This window comes from Caretta caretta, chromosome 5 (genome assembly GCF_965140235.1).
Source record: "Caretta caretta isolate rCarCar2 chromosome 5, rCarCar1.hap1, whole genome shotgun sequence".
Taxonomy (NCBI): domain Eukaryota; kingdom Metazoa; phylum Chordata; order Testudines; family Cheloniidae; genus Caretta; species Caretta caretta.
Genome location: NC_134210.1, coordinates 56,721,939 through 56,736,812, shown reverse-complemented (window position 1 = coordinate 56,736,812; position 14,874 = coordinate 56,721,939). Strand labels below are relative to the sequence as shown.

The 14,874-nt window shown below is 42.6% G+C and overlaps 1 long non-coding RNA gene across 1 annotated transcript in view; it reads right to left on the bottom strand.

Annotated features, from left to right (window-relative positions):
* Nucleotides 1-492: 492 nt before the first annotated feature.
* Nucleotides 493-14,874, bottom strand: part of LOC142072007 (uncharacterized) — a 28,628-nt gene continuing 14,246 nt past the window's right edge. The window contains exon 3 of the long non-coding RNA XR_012668289.1: nt 493-2,115. This is a non-coding gene — a long non-coding RNA (uncharacterized LOC142072007). The remainder of the gene's footprint in view (nt 2,116-14,874) is intronic.

The following is a 14,874-nucleotide window of genomic DNA, read 5'->3' as shown; positions in this document are numbered from 1 at the left end:
TCAGGGATCTAGAGGGGGACACCAAGCAAAGAACCCTGGACAGCTCCCACTGCTCCTCAAAAGCACCCAGGGAAGCAGTGGACATAGCCCAGAGGAACTCTGCCCAGAGGTGTGACTTGAGGGTGGATTGGAAATAGACCCCGCAGTCGCAGAGCACCCCCATTCAGTTGTCCTCTGTTGGAGAGACAAGGGACTGAGCATCCCTGGTTTGGCTGTGGATTTTCCTCACAACATTGTCCATCCAAGATATCCTTTTTCTGCCTTGTGTTCTTCTGCCATCAACTTTCCCTTCCAGCGTACATAAACATGCATTGACTGCTGAACCTCTTAAAATGTACACTGACAAAACAAATCTCTCTCTTCATAAGAACTCTGGCTAGCGTTTGCTGTGTTTCAGTAATAGCCAATACTTTTTCATTGGTTACGTGACCTATCCATGATATTTTCAGAATTCTTCTAACACCATGAAACAAAGGATTGTAGCTTCTTTATTATCAATTGTTTGAATATCCATGTTTCACAGCCATAATTAACACAGACCAAAAGTTAGTTTTTAAGACTCAGGTCCTTGAAAAAGGACTGCAATTATTTTTATGGTTTTTCAATGCCTTTCACAAAATTAAACCAAGAAAATAGTTCCTATTGAAACACTAGCTGATAATAGTTTCTATCCAATGGGCATTATTAATTATAATTACAGTTACAGTAAAGACAGAGAATATATAATTATATCATCCATAATTTATTCATCCCCAAATGCAACTGTGCTGTTACTGGAACAGTTTGGTAAGGCATGGATAGAAGAAGCAAACTCCATAGAATGTAATTAAATAGTTAGCACACCCACGAGTCAGTAAAACTTCATTGCAACTATACTCAGTTAAGGTGATTGATAACAAATACCCATTTTGATGAGAAAGAATCACTATCGTCATATTTCACATTTTATTGCATTCTTTTAAAAAATTAAATATAAATACCTGTATATGTAAATCCACACAATAAATGTCTGTCATTGCAGTCTCCATTCTTGAAAATTCCCCCTAAACTTTTTTGCACCTGACTAGTTGCATTAGTTTAGCCCCACTGAAATAGGGTGTCACTTCAGCACAAAACAAATTGTGCCTGAAATTGGAACTATTAAAATTCTATCGTGCCATCAGGCAATCAACAGTGGTACTGCAGAAGACCCGTAAAGAACAAAAAATAAAAACACATGAAATGTGATGCTCCATTCATTGTGGCATAGCCAACATTTTTAAGCTCCAGGAATCTGGTTTGTCAGGTTATAACTTATAAGGCAAGGTTAGAGCAAACTTGTTTCACAGCACTCATAAAGATTTCTGAGGAAGTGGAATTTTCCAGTGACAAATATAATCCTATTCTTTTCAACTTTAGGGGCATTACCAAACAATTTAGTCAGGTGAAAGACACACATTCCTTGTCTCTAAAAGCTATCATCAGTTTGCTAAAAAGTGATCTACAATCGATAAGTAGGTTTCAACAGGCATATTTCATGTCAAACACTAATTTGAAACAGAGGGAATACTACTAGCCTTTTCCTCTGGCAGCCAAACAAAGTGAAATGTCAGGTCAATGCAGATTCTCAGAGAAAGGTAAAGAAGGTTAGAATTCTGTGCCCTTCTAAACCATCCTTTTCTCACTGCAATAGTGTGTGCACTCTCATTAATAATGCTCCATAATAGGAATAAAGCAGTCCCTAAACATTTCATATGATTCATAGTCCATTGGAAAAATCAGGGCCCTTTTGTGGATACTGAGCTGTTTTGAAAAATCTGACGCTTAGGGGCTTCCTGGAGCAGCCAAAGAAAAAAGATTTGTTGCATTTGATAGGTTTTCACCCACCACATCCTAGATAGAATGTACCATATGTCAAGTGGTAATCTGAATGTAACAATATCCATATTAAGCCAATAATATTTTTGAAAGCCTTTTCCCCTATAGTGAAATTCCATCCTAAAGATTGCCATAATGGAATCAGTGTTGCACTGAAGTAGGACTCAGGAGACGTGGGTTCCAGTCCTGTCTTTGCCACTGGTCTGCTGCTTGGCTTTGGGCAAGCCACTTCTTAGCTCTGTGCCTACATTTCCATGCCTGTAAAAAATAAGTATAATGATACTGACCTCCATTGTAAAGATCTATTGGTACCACATATGAGCTAGGTATTATTATTATAATTAACTTTTTAAAGACACAGAAAAACCAGATCAAAGCAGAATACACAGGTAGACTACTTTTCTCTATCACAGTCATATACGTGTGTCATAAATATAAAGGGAAGGGTAACCACCTTTCTGTATATCGTGCTATAAAATCCCTCCTGGCCAGAGGCAAAGTCCTTTCACCTGTAAAGGGTTAGGAAGCTAAGGTAACCTTGTTGGCACCTGACCCAAAATGACCAATGAGGGGACAAGATACTTTCAAATCTGGAGGGGGGAAAAAGGTTTTTGTCTGTCTGTGTGTTACCTTTGCCTGGAACAGATCAAGAATGCAAGCTCTCCAACTCCTGTGAAGTTAGTAAGTAATCTAGCTAGGAAATGCGTTACGTTTTCTTTGTTTTGACTTGTAAATTCTCTGTGCTGGAGGAAATGTGTATTCCTGTTTTTGTGTCTTTTTGTAATTTAAAGTTTTGCCTAGAGGGATTCTCTGTGTTTTGAATCTGACTGCCTGAAAGATTATCTTCCATTCTGATCATACAGAGTTGTTCTCTTATCTTTTTCTGTTGTTGTTGTTCTTCTAATAAAATTCTGATTTTTAAGAATCTGATTTGGGTTTTGGGGTGTTAAAAATCCAAGGGGTTTGTGCTCATCTTGTTTATTCTCAAGCCTCCCCAGGAAAGGGGGTGTAAGGGCTTGGGGGGATATTTTGGGGAAATAGGAACTCCAAGTGGTCCTTTCCCTGTTCTTTGTCTAAAACATTTGGTGGTGGCAGTGTTTTACCTAATCCAAGGGCAAGACTTTGTGCCTTGGAGAAGTTTTAAAATGAGATGGTAGAAATAAGTTTAGGGGGTCTTTCATGCAGGTCCCCACATCTGTACCCTAGAGTTCAGAGTGGGGAAGGAACCCTGACACAGTGGCAGAGCGGTGGGATCATTTTGAACCAGAAGCACAGCAGGATTTAAAAAAGTTTTTTAAAAGGTAATTACAGTTGCAGGTTCTGTCTCTTTGCCTGGGGACAAACATAACAAAAGGATTTTTCTGTAGGCAGGGAAGAGCTATCAGAGACAAAGGTATCAGGTTACAGCACAGCAAATTTTACAAGCCAGGTTTTTTTTTTTTTTTTCCTTTCTAACTCTCGGGTATAGCTAGGTTTAAAACAGAAAGGCTAAGATGACAGAAAGCAATGCCTTACAGAAACTGGAGAGAGCCAGACTGGAAGCAGAAGAGAAATAAAAAGAACACCAGAGACTGCTCGAATTAAAACGACTAGATAAGGAGGCAGAGGAGGCCGCCCACCAGAGAGTTAAGGAGGCAGAGGAGGCTGCCCACCAGAGAGCTAAGGAGGCAAAAGCAAAAGAAATGGAGGAGAGGGGAAAAGAGAGGAAGCATGCACTGGAGATAGAGAAGGCAAGGACTCAGCAGAGTATACCGAATAACCTTAACAATCCTTCCCCAACAATCCACAAATGGGAGTGACTATGTCCACAGTATGATGAATCCAGTGATATTGCTGAATATTTTCTCACCTTTGAGAGACTGTGCACACTCCATAAAATTCCTGATGGTCACAAGATGATCACATTGGTTGCAAAATTGACTGGAAGAGCTCTGGACATATTCAATAAGATGCCTATTGATGAGGCTTCTGACTATGATAAATTCAAGGATTTGGTTTTAAAAGAATTTCAAGTTACACCTGAAACTTACAGAGTAAAATTTAGAACCCTTAAGAGAGGGCCTGGACTAAGTAATGGGGCTTATGTAAACCATATGACAGAGCTGTTTGATAAATGGCTCAAAGGAACGGGATGTAACTAGCTTTGGAGGAATGCAGGATTTAATGATACAGGAGCAATTCCTGAATATGTCCAAGGATGATATAAAACAGTGTTTATGGGATAAGAAAATGGACTCAGCAGGAAGTCTTGCTTCTTATGTTGATCAATACAAGCAATCCCAGACCACCAGAGAGGCGGGGCAAACCGGAACAAAACGGGTGGAGGGAGGAGAGAGGAACAACCCTGGTCGCAGTTTGAGCGGATACCAGACCTCAGACCACACCCTACTACTGGGGGCAACCCAAAGCCCCGACTACACCCCAAGAAAAACACCAGACACCTTATAGTCTCATCACACCATTCTCCAGAAACCCACCTTGCCCCAGTGACCAGGCAGATGGGCGATGTTTTAAATGTAACAAGCCAGGGCATGTAAAAGGCCAACTGCCCCAAGAACCCCAACTGCCCCATTGCACCAGGGTCCCACCAAAGGTCCTCAGGCCCAGATGCCTCCCAGATACCCTTGGAGCAGAGGGAAACTGTGAGTGTGGGCGAGAAGAAGCATGGAGGGACACTGGAGCACAAGTGTCGACTATCCACGCTTCCTTAGTGGACCCCAATTTAATCGACCCAGAGGTCCAAGTGATAATTCAACCCTTCAAGTCAAACTCTTTTGACTTGCCTACAGCCAAGTTGCTGGTCCAGTACAATGGCTGGTCAGGAATGTGGACTTTTGCAGTCTATGATGATTATCTCATCCCCATGCTGTTGGGGGAAGACTTGGCCAATCATGTGAAGCTAGCCAAGAGGGTGGGAATGGTCACCTGCAGCCAGGCTAAGCAAGCTGTCACACCTACCTCTGTTCCGGAGACTTCTACCAGGACCCAGTCAGATGTGATGGAACCAGACCCCATGCCAACATCTGCAACAGCAGTAGTGGATCCAGTCCCAGGGACCCAGACAGAGCCAGTCCCAGAACCAGAACCGGTGGAACAACCAGCACCAGAACCACTGCCAGCACGGAATCCAGTGCTTGCAACCCCAACACCAGAGGGTCCCACCAAAACTGCACTGGCAGCAGCAGATAACCCTACACAAGAGGCTCAGCCGGAGCTTGAACCTCAACATAGTGCACCAACGGAGAGCGGTTCACAGTCAACGGAAACAGCCCCATCACCTGCATCGCTTCCAGAGGGACCAAGCCCAGGTCCACAATCCAATGAGGAACTGATGTCTCCAGCATCAAGGGAACAGTTCCAGACCGAACAGGAAGCAGATGAAAGCCTCCAGAGAGCTTGGACGGCAACACGGAGCAAGCCACCGCCTCTCAGCTCTTCTAATCGATCCAGGTTTGTTGTAGAAAGAGGACTTTTATACAAAGAAACTCTTTCTGGTGGACACCAGGAAGACTGGCATCCTCAGAGACAGTTGGTAGTTCCAACTAAGTACTGGGTCAAGCTCTTGAACTTAACCCACGATCATCCTAGTGGCCATGCTGGGGTGAACAGAACCAAAGACCATTTGGGAAAGTTGTTCCACTGGGAAGGAATGTGCAAGGATGTTTCTACCTATGTCCAGTCTTGTGAGGTGTGCCAAAGAGTGGGAAAACCCCAAGACCAGGTCAAAGCCCCTCTACAGCCACTCCCCATCACTGAGGTTCCATTTCAGAGAGTAGCTGTGGATATTCTGGGTCCTTTTCCGAAAAAGACAGCCAGAGGACAGCACTACACACTGACTTTCATGGATTTTGCCACCCGATGGCCGGAAGCAGTAGCTCTAAGCAACACCAGGGATAAAAGTGTGTGCTGGGCACTAACAGACATTTTTGCCAGGGTAGGTTGGCCCTCTGACATCCTTACAGATGCAGGAACTATGGAAAACCCTTGGGAAGCTCATGGGGTAAATCACTTGGTTGCCACTCCTTACCACTATCAAACAAATGGCATGGTGGAGAAGTTTAATGGAACTTTGGGGCCATGATACGTAAATTCATAAATGAGGACTCCAATGATTGGGACCTAGTGTTGCAGCAGCTGCTCTTTGCCTACAGAGGTGTACCACATCCCAGTTTAGGGTTTTCACTATTTGAACTTGTATATGGCTGCGACGTTAAGGGGCCATTACAGTTGGTGAAGCAGCAATGGGTTTACACCTTCTCCAGGAACTAACATTCTGGACTTTGTAACCAACCTACAAAACACTCTCTGAACCTCTTTAGCCCTTGCTAAAGAAAACCTAAAAGATGCTCAAGAAGAGCAAAAAGTCTGGTATGATAAACATGCTAGAGAGAAGTCCTTCAAAGTAGGGAACCAGGTCATGGTCTTAAAAGTGCTCCAGGCCCATAGAATGGAAGCGTCATGGGAAGGGCCGTTCACGGTCCAAGAGTGCCTGGGAGCTGTTAATTATCTCATAGCATTCCCCACCTCAAACCGAAAGCCTAAGGTGTACCATATTAATTTTCTAAAGCCCTTTTATTCCAGAGAATTAAAGGTTTGTCAGTTTACAGCCCAGGGAGGAGATGATGCTGAGTGGCCTGAAGGTGTCTACTATGAAGGGAAAAGTGATGGTGGCGTGGAAGAGGTGAACCTCTCCATGACCCTTGAGCGTATGCAGCGACAGCAGATCAAGGAGGTCTGCACTAGCTACACCCCGATGTTCTCAGCCACCCCAGGACTGACTGAAAGGGCATACCACTCCACTGACACAGGTAATGCTCACCCAATTAAAGCCCAACCTTACCTGGTGTCTCCTCAAACTAAAACTGCTATAGAACAGGAGATCCAGGATATGCTACAGATGGGGGTAATCCACCCCTCTGGCAGTGCATGGGTATCTCCAGTGATTCTAGTTCCCAAACCAGATGGGGAGATACGTTTTTGCATGGACTACCATTACAGCGAAATGCTGTAACTCACCCAGATAACTATCCAATGCCATGCACAGATGAACTATTGGAGAAACTGGGACGGGCCCAGTTCATCTCTACCTTGGACTTAATCAAGGGGTATTGGCAGGTACCGCTAGATGAATCCGCCAAGGAAAGGTCAGCCTTCACCACACATGTCAGGCTGTATGAATTTAATGTGCTCCCTTTCAGGCTGTGGAATGCACCCACCATCTTCCAAAAACTTGTAGATAGGCTCCTAGCGGGATTGGGAGAATATGCAATCGCCTACCTTGATGATGTGGCCATATTTTCAGATTCCTGGGCAGAACACGTGGAACATCTACAAAAAGTCTTTGAGTGCATAAGGGAGGCAGGACTAACTGTTAAGGCTAAGAGGTGTCAAACAGGCCTAAACAGAGTGACTTACCTTGGACACAAGGTGGGTCAAGGAACTATCAACCCCCTACAGGCCAAAGTGAATACTATCCAAAAGTGGCCTGTCCCAAAGTCAAAGAAACAGTCCAATCCTTCTTAGGCTTGGCCGAATATTACAGGTGATTTGTACCGCAATACAGCCAAATCGCCGCCCCACTGACAGACCTAACCAAAAAGAAACAGCCAAATGCAGTTCAGTGGACTGAAGAGTGTCAAAAGGCCTTTAACCAGCTTAAAGCGACACTCATGTCTGACCCTGTGCTAAGGGCCTCAGACTTTGACAAACCGTTCCTAGTAACAATAGATGCATCCAAGTGTGGTGTGGGAGCAGTCTTAATGCAGGAAGGACCGAATCAAGAATTCCATCCTGTTGTGTTTCTCAGCAAGAAGCTCTCTGAGAGGGAAGGCCACTGGTCAATCAGTGAAAAGGAATGTTACGCCATTGTCTATGCTCTGGAAAAGCTACGTCCATACATTTGGGGACGGCGTTTCCACCTGAAAACCGACCATGCTGCACTACAGTGGCTTCATACCACCAAGGGAAATAACAAAAAACTTCTTTGGTGGAATTTAGCTCTCCAAGATTTTGATTTCGACATACAACACATTTGAGGAGCTTCTAACAAAGTGGCTGATGCACTCTCCCGTGAAATTTTCCCAGAATCAACTGGTTAAAATCGTCCTTGAGATGTGGAAAATATTGTTAGTCTTTATACAGTTAGTAGTATATTTAGAGATGCATGTGTCTTATTAACTCTGTTTTCTCCTAGAGCTCCAGGAAGAAATCACAGTCAGTGTTTCACCCTAGCTGAGATTTGGGGGGGGGGGTGTCATAAATATAAAGGGAAGGGTAACCACCTTTCTGTATACAGTGCTATAAAATCCCTCCTGGCCAGAGGCAAAGTCCTTTCACCTGTAAAGGGTTAAGAAGCTAAGGGCACCTGTCCCAAAATGACCAATGAGGGGACAAGATACTTTCAAATCTGGAGGAGGGGGGGGAAAGGTTTGTCTGTCTGTGTGTTACCTTTGCCTGGAACAGATCAAGGATGCAAGCTCTCCAACTCCTGTGAAGTTAGTAAGTAATCTAGCTAGGATATGCGTTAGGTTTTCTTTGTTTTGGCTTGTAAATTCTCTGTGCTGGAGGAAATGTGTATTCCTGTTTTTGTGTCTTTTTGTAACTTAAGGTTTTGCCTAGAGGGATTCTCTATGTTTTGAATCTGACTGCCTGAAAGATTATCTTCCATTCTGATCGTACAGAGTTGTTCTCTTATCTTTTTCTGTTGTTGTTGTTCTTCTAATAAAATTCTGATTTAAGAATCTGATTGGGGTTTTTGGGTGTTAAAAATCCAAGGGGTTTGTGCTCATCTTGTTTATTCTCAAGCCTCCCCAGGAAAGGGGGTGTAAGGGCTTGGGGGGATATTTTGGGGAAATAGGAACTCCAAGTGGTCCTTTCCCTGTTCTTTGTCTAAAACACTTGGTGGTGGCAGCGTTTTACCTAATCCAAGGGCAAAGACTTTGTGCCTTGGGGAAGTTTTAATCTAAGATGGTATAAAGAAGCTTAGGGGGTCTTTCATGTGGGTCCCCACATCTGTACACTAGAGTTCAGAGTGGGGAAGGAACCCATACAACATGGGTCTGGTTCCTCTGCTTATAAGATGATTCAGCTCAGTTGTGGCTCAAGCAGAATTCCATTTAACAATCAAGGGCAAAATCTGTAATAACTTTAATGGCCCAGAATTTAGCCCATAATCAACGAGTGCAGTTTCCTTTGGAGTTGGAGAGTGGCGGTGCAAGTGTGGCAGCATTTCAGAGAGAAGTTTTGTAGATTTGGGAATTGCTCTCCTTGGCAGAACAAAACAGTTATCCTGGGGCAATAAGACCAGATTCTATAGCAGCGCATCATGCTGAGTCAGATATAAGAACTGGCAGGCAGAGTTGTTTGGGAAGCATATAATTGCTCATCCTTCTCAGCAGGTACTGCTGCACGATACCCCTGAGATCTATATTTCAGGCTGTTGGTTAAGGTGGGGGGAGAGTGCACAAACAGTACATATTTGAAAAACTGCAGCTTTTTGTACTACAAAACCTAGTTCTTTTACTGTCGTAAACTAGAAAAAGAAATCCTTGTGCTTGAAAGATACTACAACAGCAGGTACCTTTTAGGCATCAGAATTCTTGGCTTTACTTAAACAGGGAAACATTTTCTGCATTCAAACAAAATCCAATTCAAGATGAAATAGCTGTGCTTGCAAACTGAATTGTGATTCCTTATGTTTTACAAGCCACACATCTCCTGTACTTTAAAGTATCTTTTGTATACACATTATGCAGAGCTTATGTGATAGTTTATACTATGCTATAATATCACCAAGAGGCTATTTGTTGCAATGTATTTCTGAATTAATAGGTTATAAAATATTCCTTTCTACTTTGCAGAGCTCATTATTGCCATGTCCAACAACCTCCACAATTCTGGAGGTCTGCAGAAATGAGCCACTGATTAATTCAGTCATATAGATTTTCAAACCTGTCCTGTAGCAAACTTATTGCAAATACAACGCACAATACTTCCGGTTAGAAGAGACAAATACAATGAGTTTTTCTAAACTGCATAATTAAATGTAATTAACAAGAATGCTCATCCATTTTACAACACAGACTTCTGAATATATGTACATGAGAAACACACAAAAAATGAGTCAAAACAATATTCTCTTCAGTGATATAAAAACAGTAAATATAAGCCACAGCAACAGCTTCAGGGTTCAGAGAAAAGAATTGTTCTGCAGATTATATGTCACCACACTATAGAGTTAATTCAACAAAAATGCCAATAAGATCAGATTACTTTCATATTTAATGTGATTTAATGTTGCTAAATGATAGTGATTGCAAAGCACCTGCTATTCTTAATTCATCATTTCAAACAAAACAAAGCCTAAGTAGTTTCATTTTAGGACATCAAAAAAACAGCGTCAACCGATTCATAGATTTTAAGGTCAGAAGGACATTGTGATAATCTTATCTGACCTCCTGCATAACACGGGCCAGACAAACTCAACCAATAATTTCTTCATTAAGCTATAACTTCAGGTTAAACTATAGCGTATCTGTTAGAAAGATAACCAGTTTTGATTTAAAGATTTCAAGCGATGGAGAATTCACCGCATCCTTAGGTGTGTAAGCAGAGGAATAGTCCCGCTACTGTGGGGAACTTTCCTGGCTTCTGCACTACCCCGGAGAAGTGGGCTAGCGAAAGGATCTGAGTCCTCGCTCCCACTTCCTTTACCCAATGGCCTCCCTGCCCTTGAGGGCTCCCCTTCCACTCTCCTGTCTGGCAAAGTCCTCGTAACCCCAACAAACCTGGGCCCAGGATTCCTTGGGGGCTCGACCCCCAACCCTGCTGCAGTAACCTAGGACAGGGGCTAGGGTGTCCCCACTCCAGGGTACTCTCTCTGCACTGGGCACTTCTCTGACCCACTGACCATTACATACAATTTAAAGCAAATGCAAGTTATTTAATCAACAAATTAATTTTAAAAAGAATAAGGAAAAATGGGAAAGGTTAAAGGAAACATCACCCCGCTCTGTGGCAGGGAACATCACAAACAGCGTCTCTGGAATGTCTGGGCAGTTCACAGTCTGTTCCTTGTAAATCCCCGGCCTTCTTCTCAGGCCCTGGCTGTGCTGCAGGGATGCTGTGGGTTGGACACTTGCTCTGGTGGTGGCCACACGCTCTCAGGCTCTAAGTGATAGGACCCTTCTTCCCAGTATTGCCCCCACCCTGTCGGGGTTACGATCAAAGCCCGGCCTGCAGAGCCTCTTGGTTGAGGTGTCTCCCTGTGCTGGGCCCGCTGCCCAGGGTCCCCCTCGCACTCCCCAGCTGCTCACCCCACCCAACTCCGGACTGCTCCAGCCGCAGCTCCACCACTCTGTCACTGCACTGCTGCACCTCTGCCTCCAGCTCCCTGGGCTGCTTCTCTGGCCCCTCTGCCTCTGGTTGTTGCAGCTCTGCTCCCAGGACAGGTCTGCTCTGCAGGCTGCTTCTGTGACTCTGCTCCCGGCACTGACCTGCTTCCTGGGCTGCTTTTCTGGTCCCTCTGGCTCTGGCCCAGCTCTGCTCCCCAGTTTAGCTTGGGCCCCTGCTTTCTCCTTAGCTCCGCCCCACTCTGTCTGACCCAGGCAAATCCAGCTCACACGGAGGACGGGACCTCCCTGACTCTCCGATTAGCCTGCCTGCCTGCCCTATCATTCAGGCTGAGCTGGAGCATTGGCCTCTCCCCATTGTTCCTGGGGACTATCAGTCTCAGGGTCCTGATTTCCCATAGATCCTTCCCCTTTTAGTACTGGGAGCTAGCCAACCAAAACACCCCCACTGAATGTTAGTAAGGGGGCAACAGTCCCCTTACAGCTGGTTAATTATGCTCCCTGTCAAATTTGTGCCTTATTTCTAATTTGTATTTGTCTAGCTTCAGCTTCCATTATGGTTCTCGTTATGGCTTTTTTTCTGCTAAATGAAAGATCAGAGAGCTATCATGATGATGGCTGTATCTCTAGTAATTATTTATCTTTCCTGAGTTACATTGAACATAAATTTGTGATTAAACAAACATACATCCTATATTGTAAAGTGATTAATTGGTGTGCAATTAATAATTACACCTACTTCCAGGAGTGACTGCCAGGTTGTACTTAAAAAGCTTCAATAAACTGCTTTCAAGTACAGTACACAGCACTGATTGTTTTTCAGTGCTTCTGAATTTTGCCATCTCTGTCTACCTTCCAATTACAAACACAGGAGAGTAATAGGGATTCCAGAAGGCTTCTAACTGTTGGGAAGATTAAGGAGTGACATGATGGTCTCCAAAGGGAGTACCATTTGATTCTTTACAACCAAAAACCTTACAGATCCACAAGGGATGTCTGCATTCAATTGATGGTGATCGCAGCATGGGTTGGCATACCCGCACTAGTTTTAATTTAGCTAGCTTGGCTAAAAGTAGCAGAGAACACACAATTACATGCTTTCCTTGCCCACGCTTGGGTCTCTGTCATTGTGTCTTCACTGCTATTTTTAGCTGGGGTAACTAGATTAGGTATGCCTATATGAGCTGCACTCACACCTCCTGTTGCAGCGCAGAGATACACACAGAATGGTAAGACAGACTGAGAGCCTCCGTTTTTCAGTAGATGCCATTCTCTCCTCTGACAAGGTGTTGAATCAATGTCCTGGTATGTAATTAAATAGTACTTTCACCAGCACAGTAATCATTTCAGATAAGATGTAAAGCTAAGTGCTGATTACTTTGATCATTAAAGTTCTTATAGATTATTTCACATAAACAGAAGTGTTAACCCCAGTACCTTGCCTAAATTCAAACTTGGGTAAGTTGGGTTTCCTACCTCAGAATTCCCCTTTTAGTTTCAGTTTGGATATACAGTAGTATTTTTCCTCACTTCCACTCATAAATATGTGTAGTATCATTGTGCACTGTTAAACAGCCAATGCATTTCACCAAATAGGTAAGTACATTTCTGTGGTAGGTAAAGCCACGCCTTTGCTTTAAACTTTCAGAATAAACACTGAGAATAAATTTCTTCAGAGAGTTAAATAAATTTGTCAGTTCTCTGTTATTTCCAACAATAATTGACACAGCAGCAGGTGTTCTGTAACTTGCACATACACTTTTTAGTGGAGAATTCTATAACTTAGATGAACCTTTCAGTTCATCACATCATTTATATTTAACATATCTGAAGTCAAAGCAAGAGCTGATGTCAGCAGATAGAACTCCAGTGAAGTAAAAGGATCAAACTGATCCTTGATGTACCTTCACGTACCTTCACTGTATTCATTATAGGTACATGTAGGATAAGTTCCTCAAAAGTGTTGCATCTGCTTACATAGCTCTGAACTATTTTCTTTTACAGATTCAGAAAACATGTTTCTTTTTGGTTTTGGCAATAGCATTCTGTAAAGTGGAACTCACTGTATTTAGTCCTGCGTGATTGCAAAAGTTTTCCTCCATAGCCTTTCTAAACTGTATGTTTTCCTGCAAAAGTTTTCCTCCATAGCCTTTCTAAACTGTATGTTTTCCTCCATAGCCTTTCTAAACTGTATGTCTACACAGGAGATGGAAGCCGTAATACCCAGCTCATGCAGACATACCCACACTATCTCTGATTGAAGTGTAGCTGTGGTGTCAGAAGGGGCTAGTCACCTGAGTATGTACCTAGGATTTCAGATGGGATCAAACTTGGAGCGAATAGTCCATCCTGCCACTTGTTCCATCTCAGCTACATTATTTTTAGTGCACTGTCTTCATTGGAGCTAGTGCAGGCAAATCTCCTTGTGCTGGAAATTACACCTTCCAGCTCCAGTGTAGATATACCCTAAATTCTGTGTGCCAGGCAATTCTAAGCATCTTTGTTGAATTGATAGTTCATCTATATTATTAAAATGCTAATTTTGCATTATATCAAGTCTATGATATATATATATTACACACACACACACCATAGACTTGACATAATACAGTATATATATATATATTATATATAGTAACATTTTAATAATTTCCGGTTGTTCAGAGAGGATAGGCATATTTAAACCCACAATTTGATCAAACAGATTTCTTAGTTATAGATATTTCCATGGTTGATTTATCTCTTTATTATATACCACTTGCAGCTGTCCAAATGCCAGGAAAACAATATTAATTTATAAAGTGTCTAAATTCCAAAATCCCTGTTGGGATCTATTCATCCTTTCTACCATCCATTTTAATCTCAGGATTAATCCATATGGACAATTTGCAGCATTTATATGCTGCACATTTAGAAGTTTGATTTGGAGACAAAGTTTCCTTGCGCACAGAAAAGATCGCCAGTGAGGGTACCCACTGTCATTGATGACTGAACTGAAAGCAAAGTTGATGGGTAGTAGCTGGAAACATTTGGGCCAAAAATTTCAGACTTCACGGCTTAAGATTGGGCACATAAATAAATGTGGCCAGTTTTTCAGAGGTGCTGAGTAGTACCCACAACTTCCACTGATGTATAAAGGGAATTGCAAGTGTCAGCACTTCAGAAAAATCAGGACACATTTATTTAGGTGCCGTTAGGTCTAAATATGGCTTTTAAGCCCCTCCTCCCATTGTTAGTGTTGGTCTGTTTCCACAGCTATTAATTTTACAGTTAGGTCTGACTGTGCACACTATTTAGTGCTAAGTTGTAATATTATCATTCCATTTTTGGATCTCTTCATCCATTGTGTTTCAAGAGTTTCTTTTGGGATGCTAAAAGGCCTAGTCTTTTCTTTTGATCCCACATATGTTCTGAAACGATTTATTCAATGTTGTAAAATATATTTATGACTACTGAGTAATGAATTTAGAATATAGCAGACTTTAGGATATTAATTCTTTTTTGCAATATAAATTTTGCCTGCAATGCTGACAGCAAGATTGTCCAATTTTCCAACTTTTTCCACTTAAAATAGAATGAGATTTTCTGCAAAGCTAAGGTTGTATCCAGTTTTCTTATGTTTTGTTCATTCTTTTTTCTCCCTCACCTTCTCTTAAATAATGCTGCC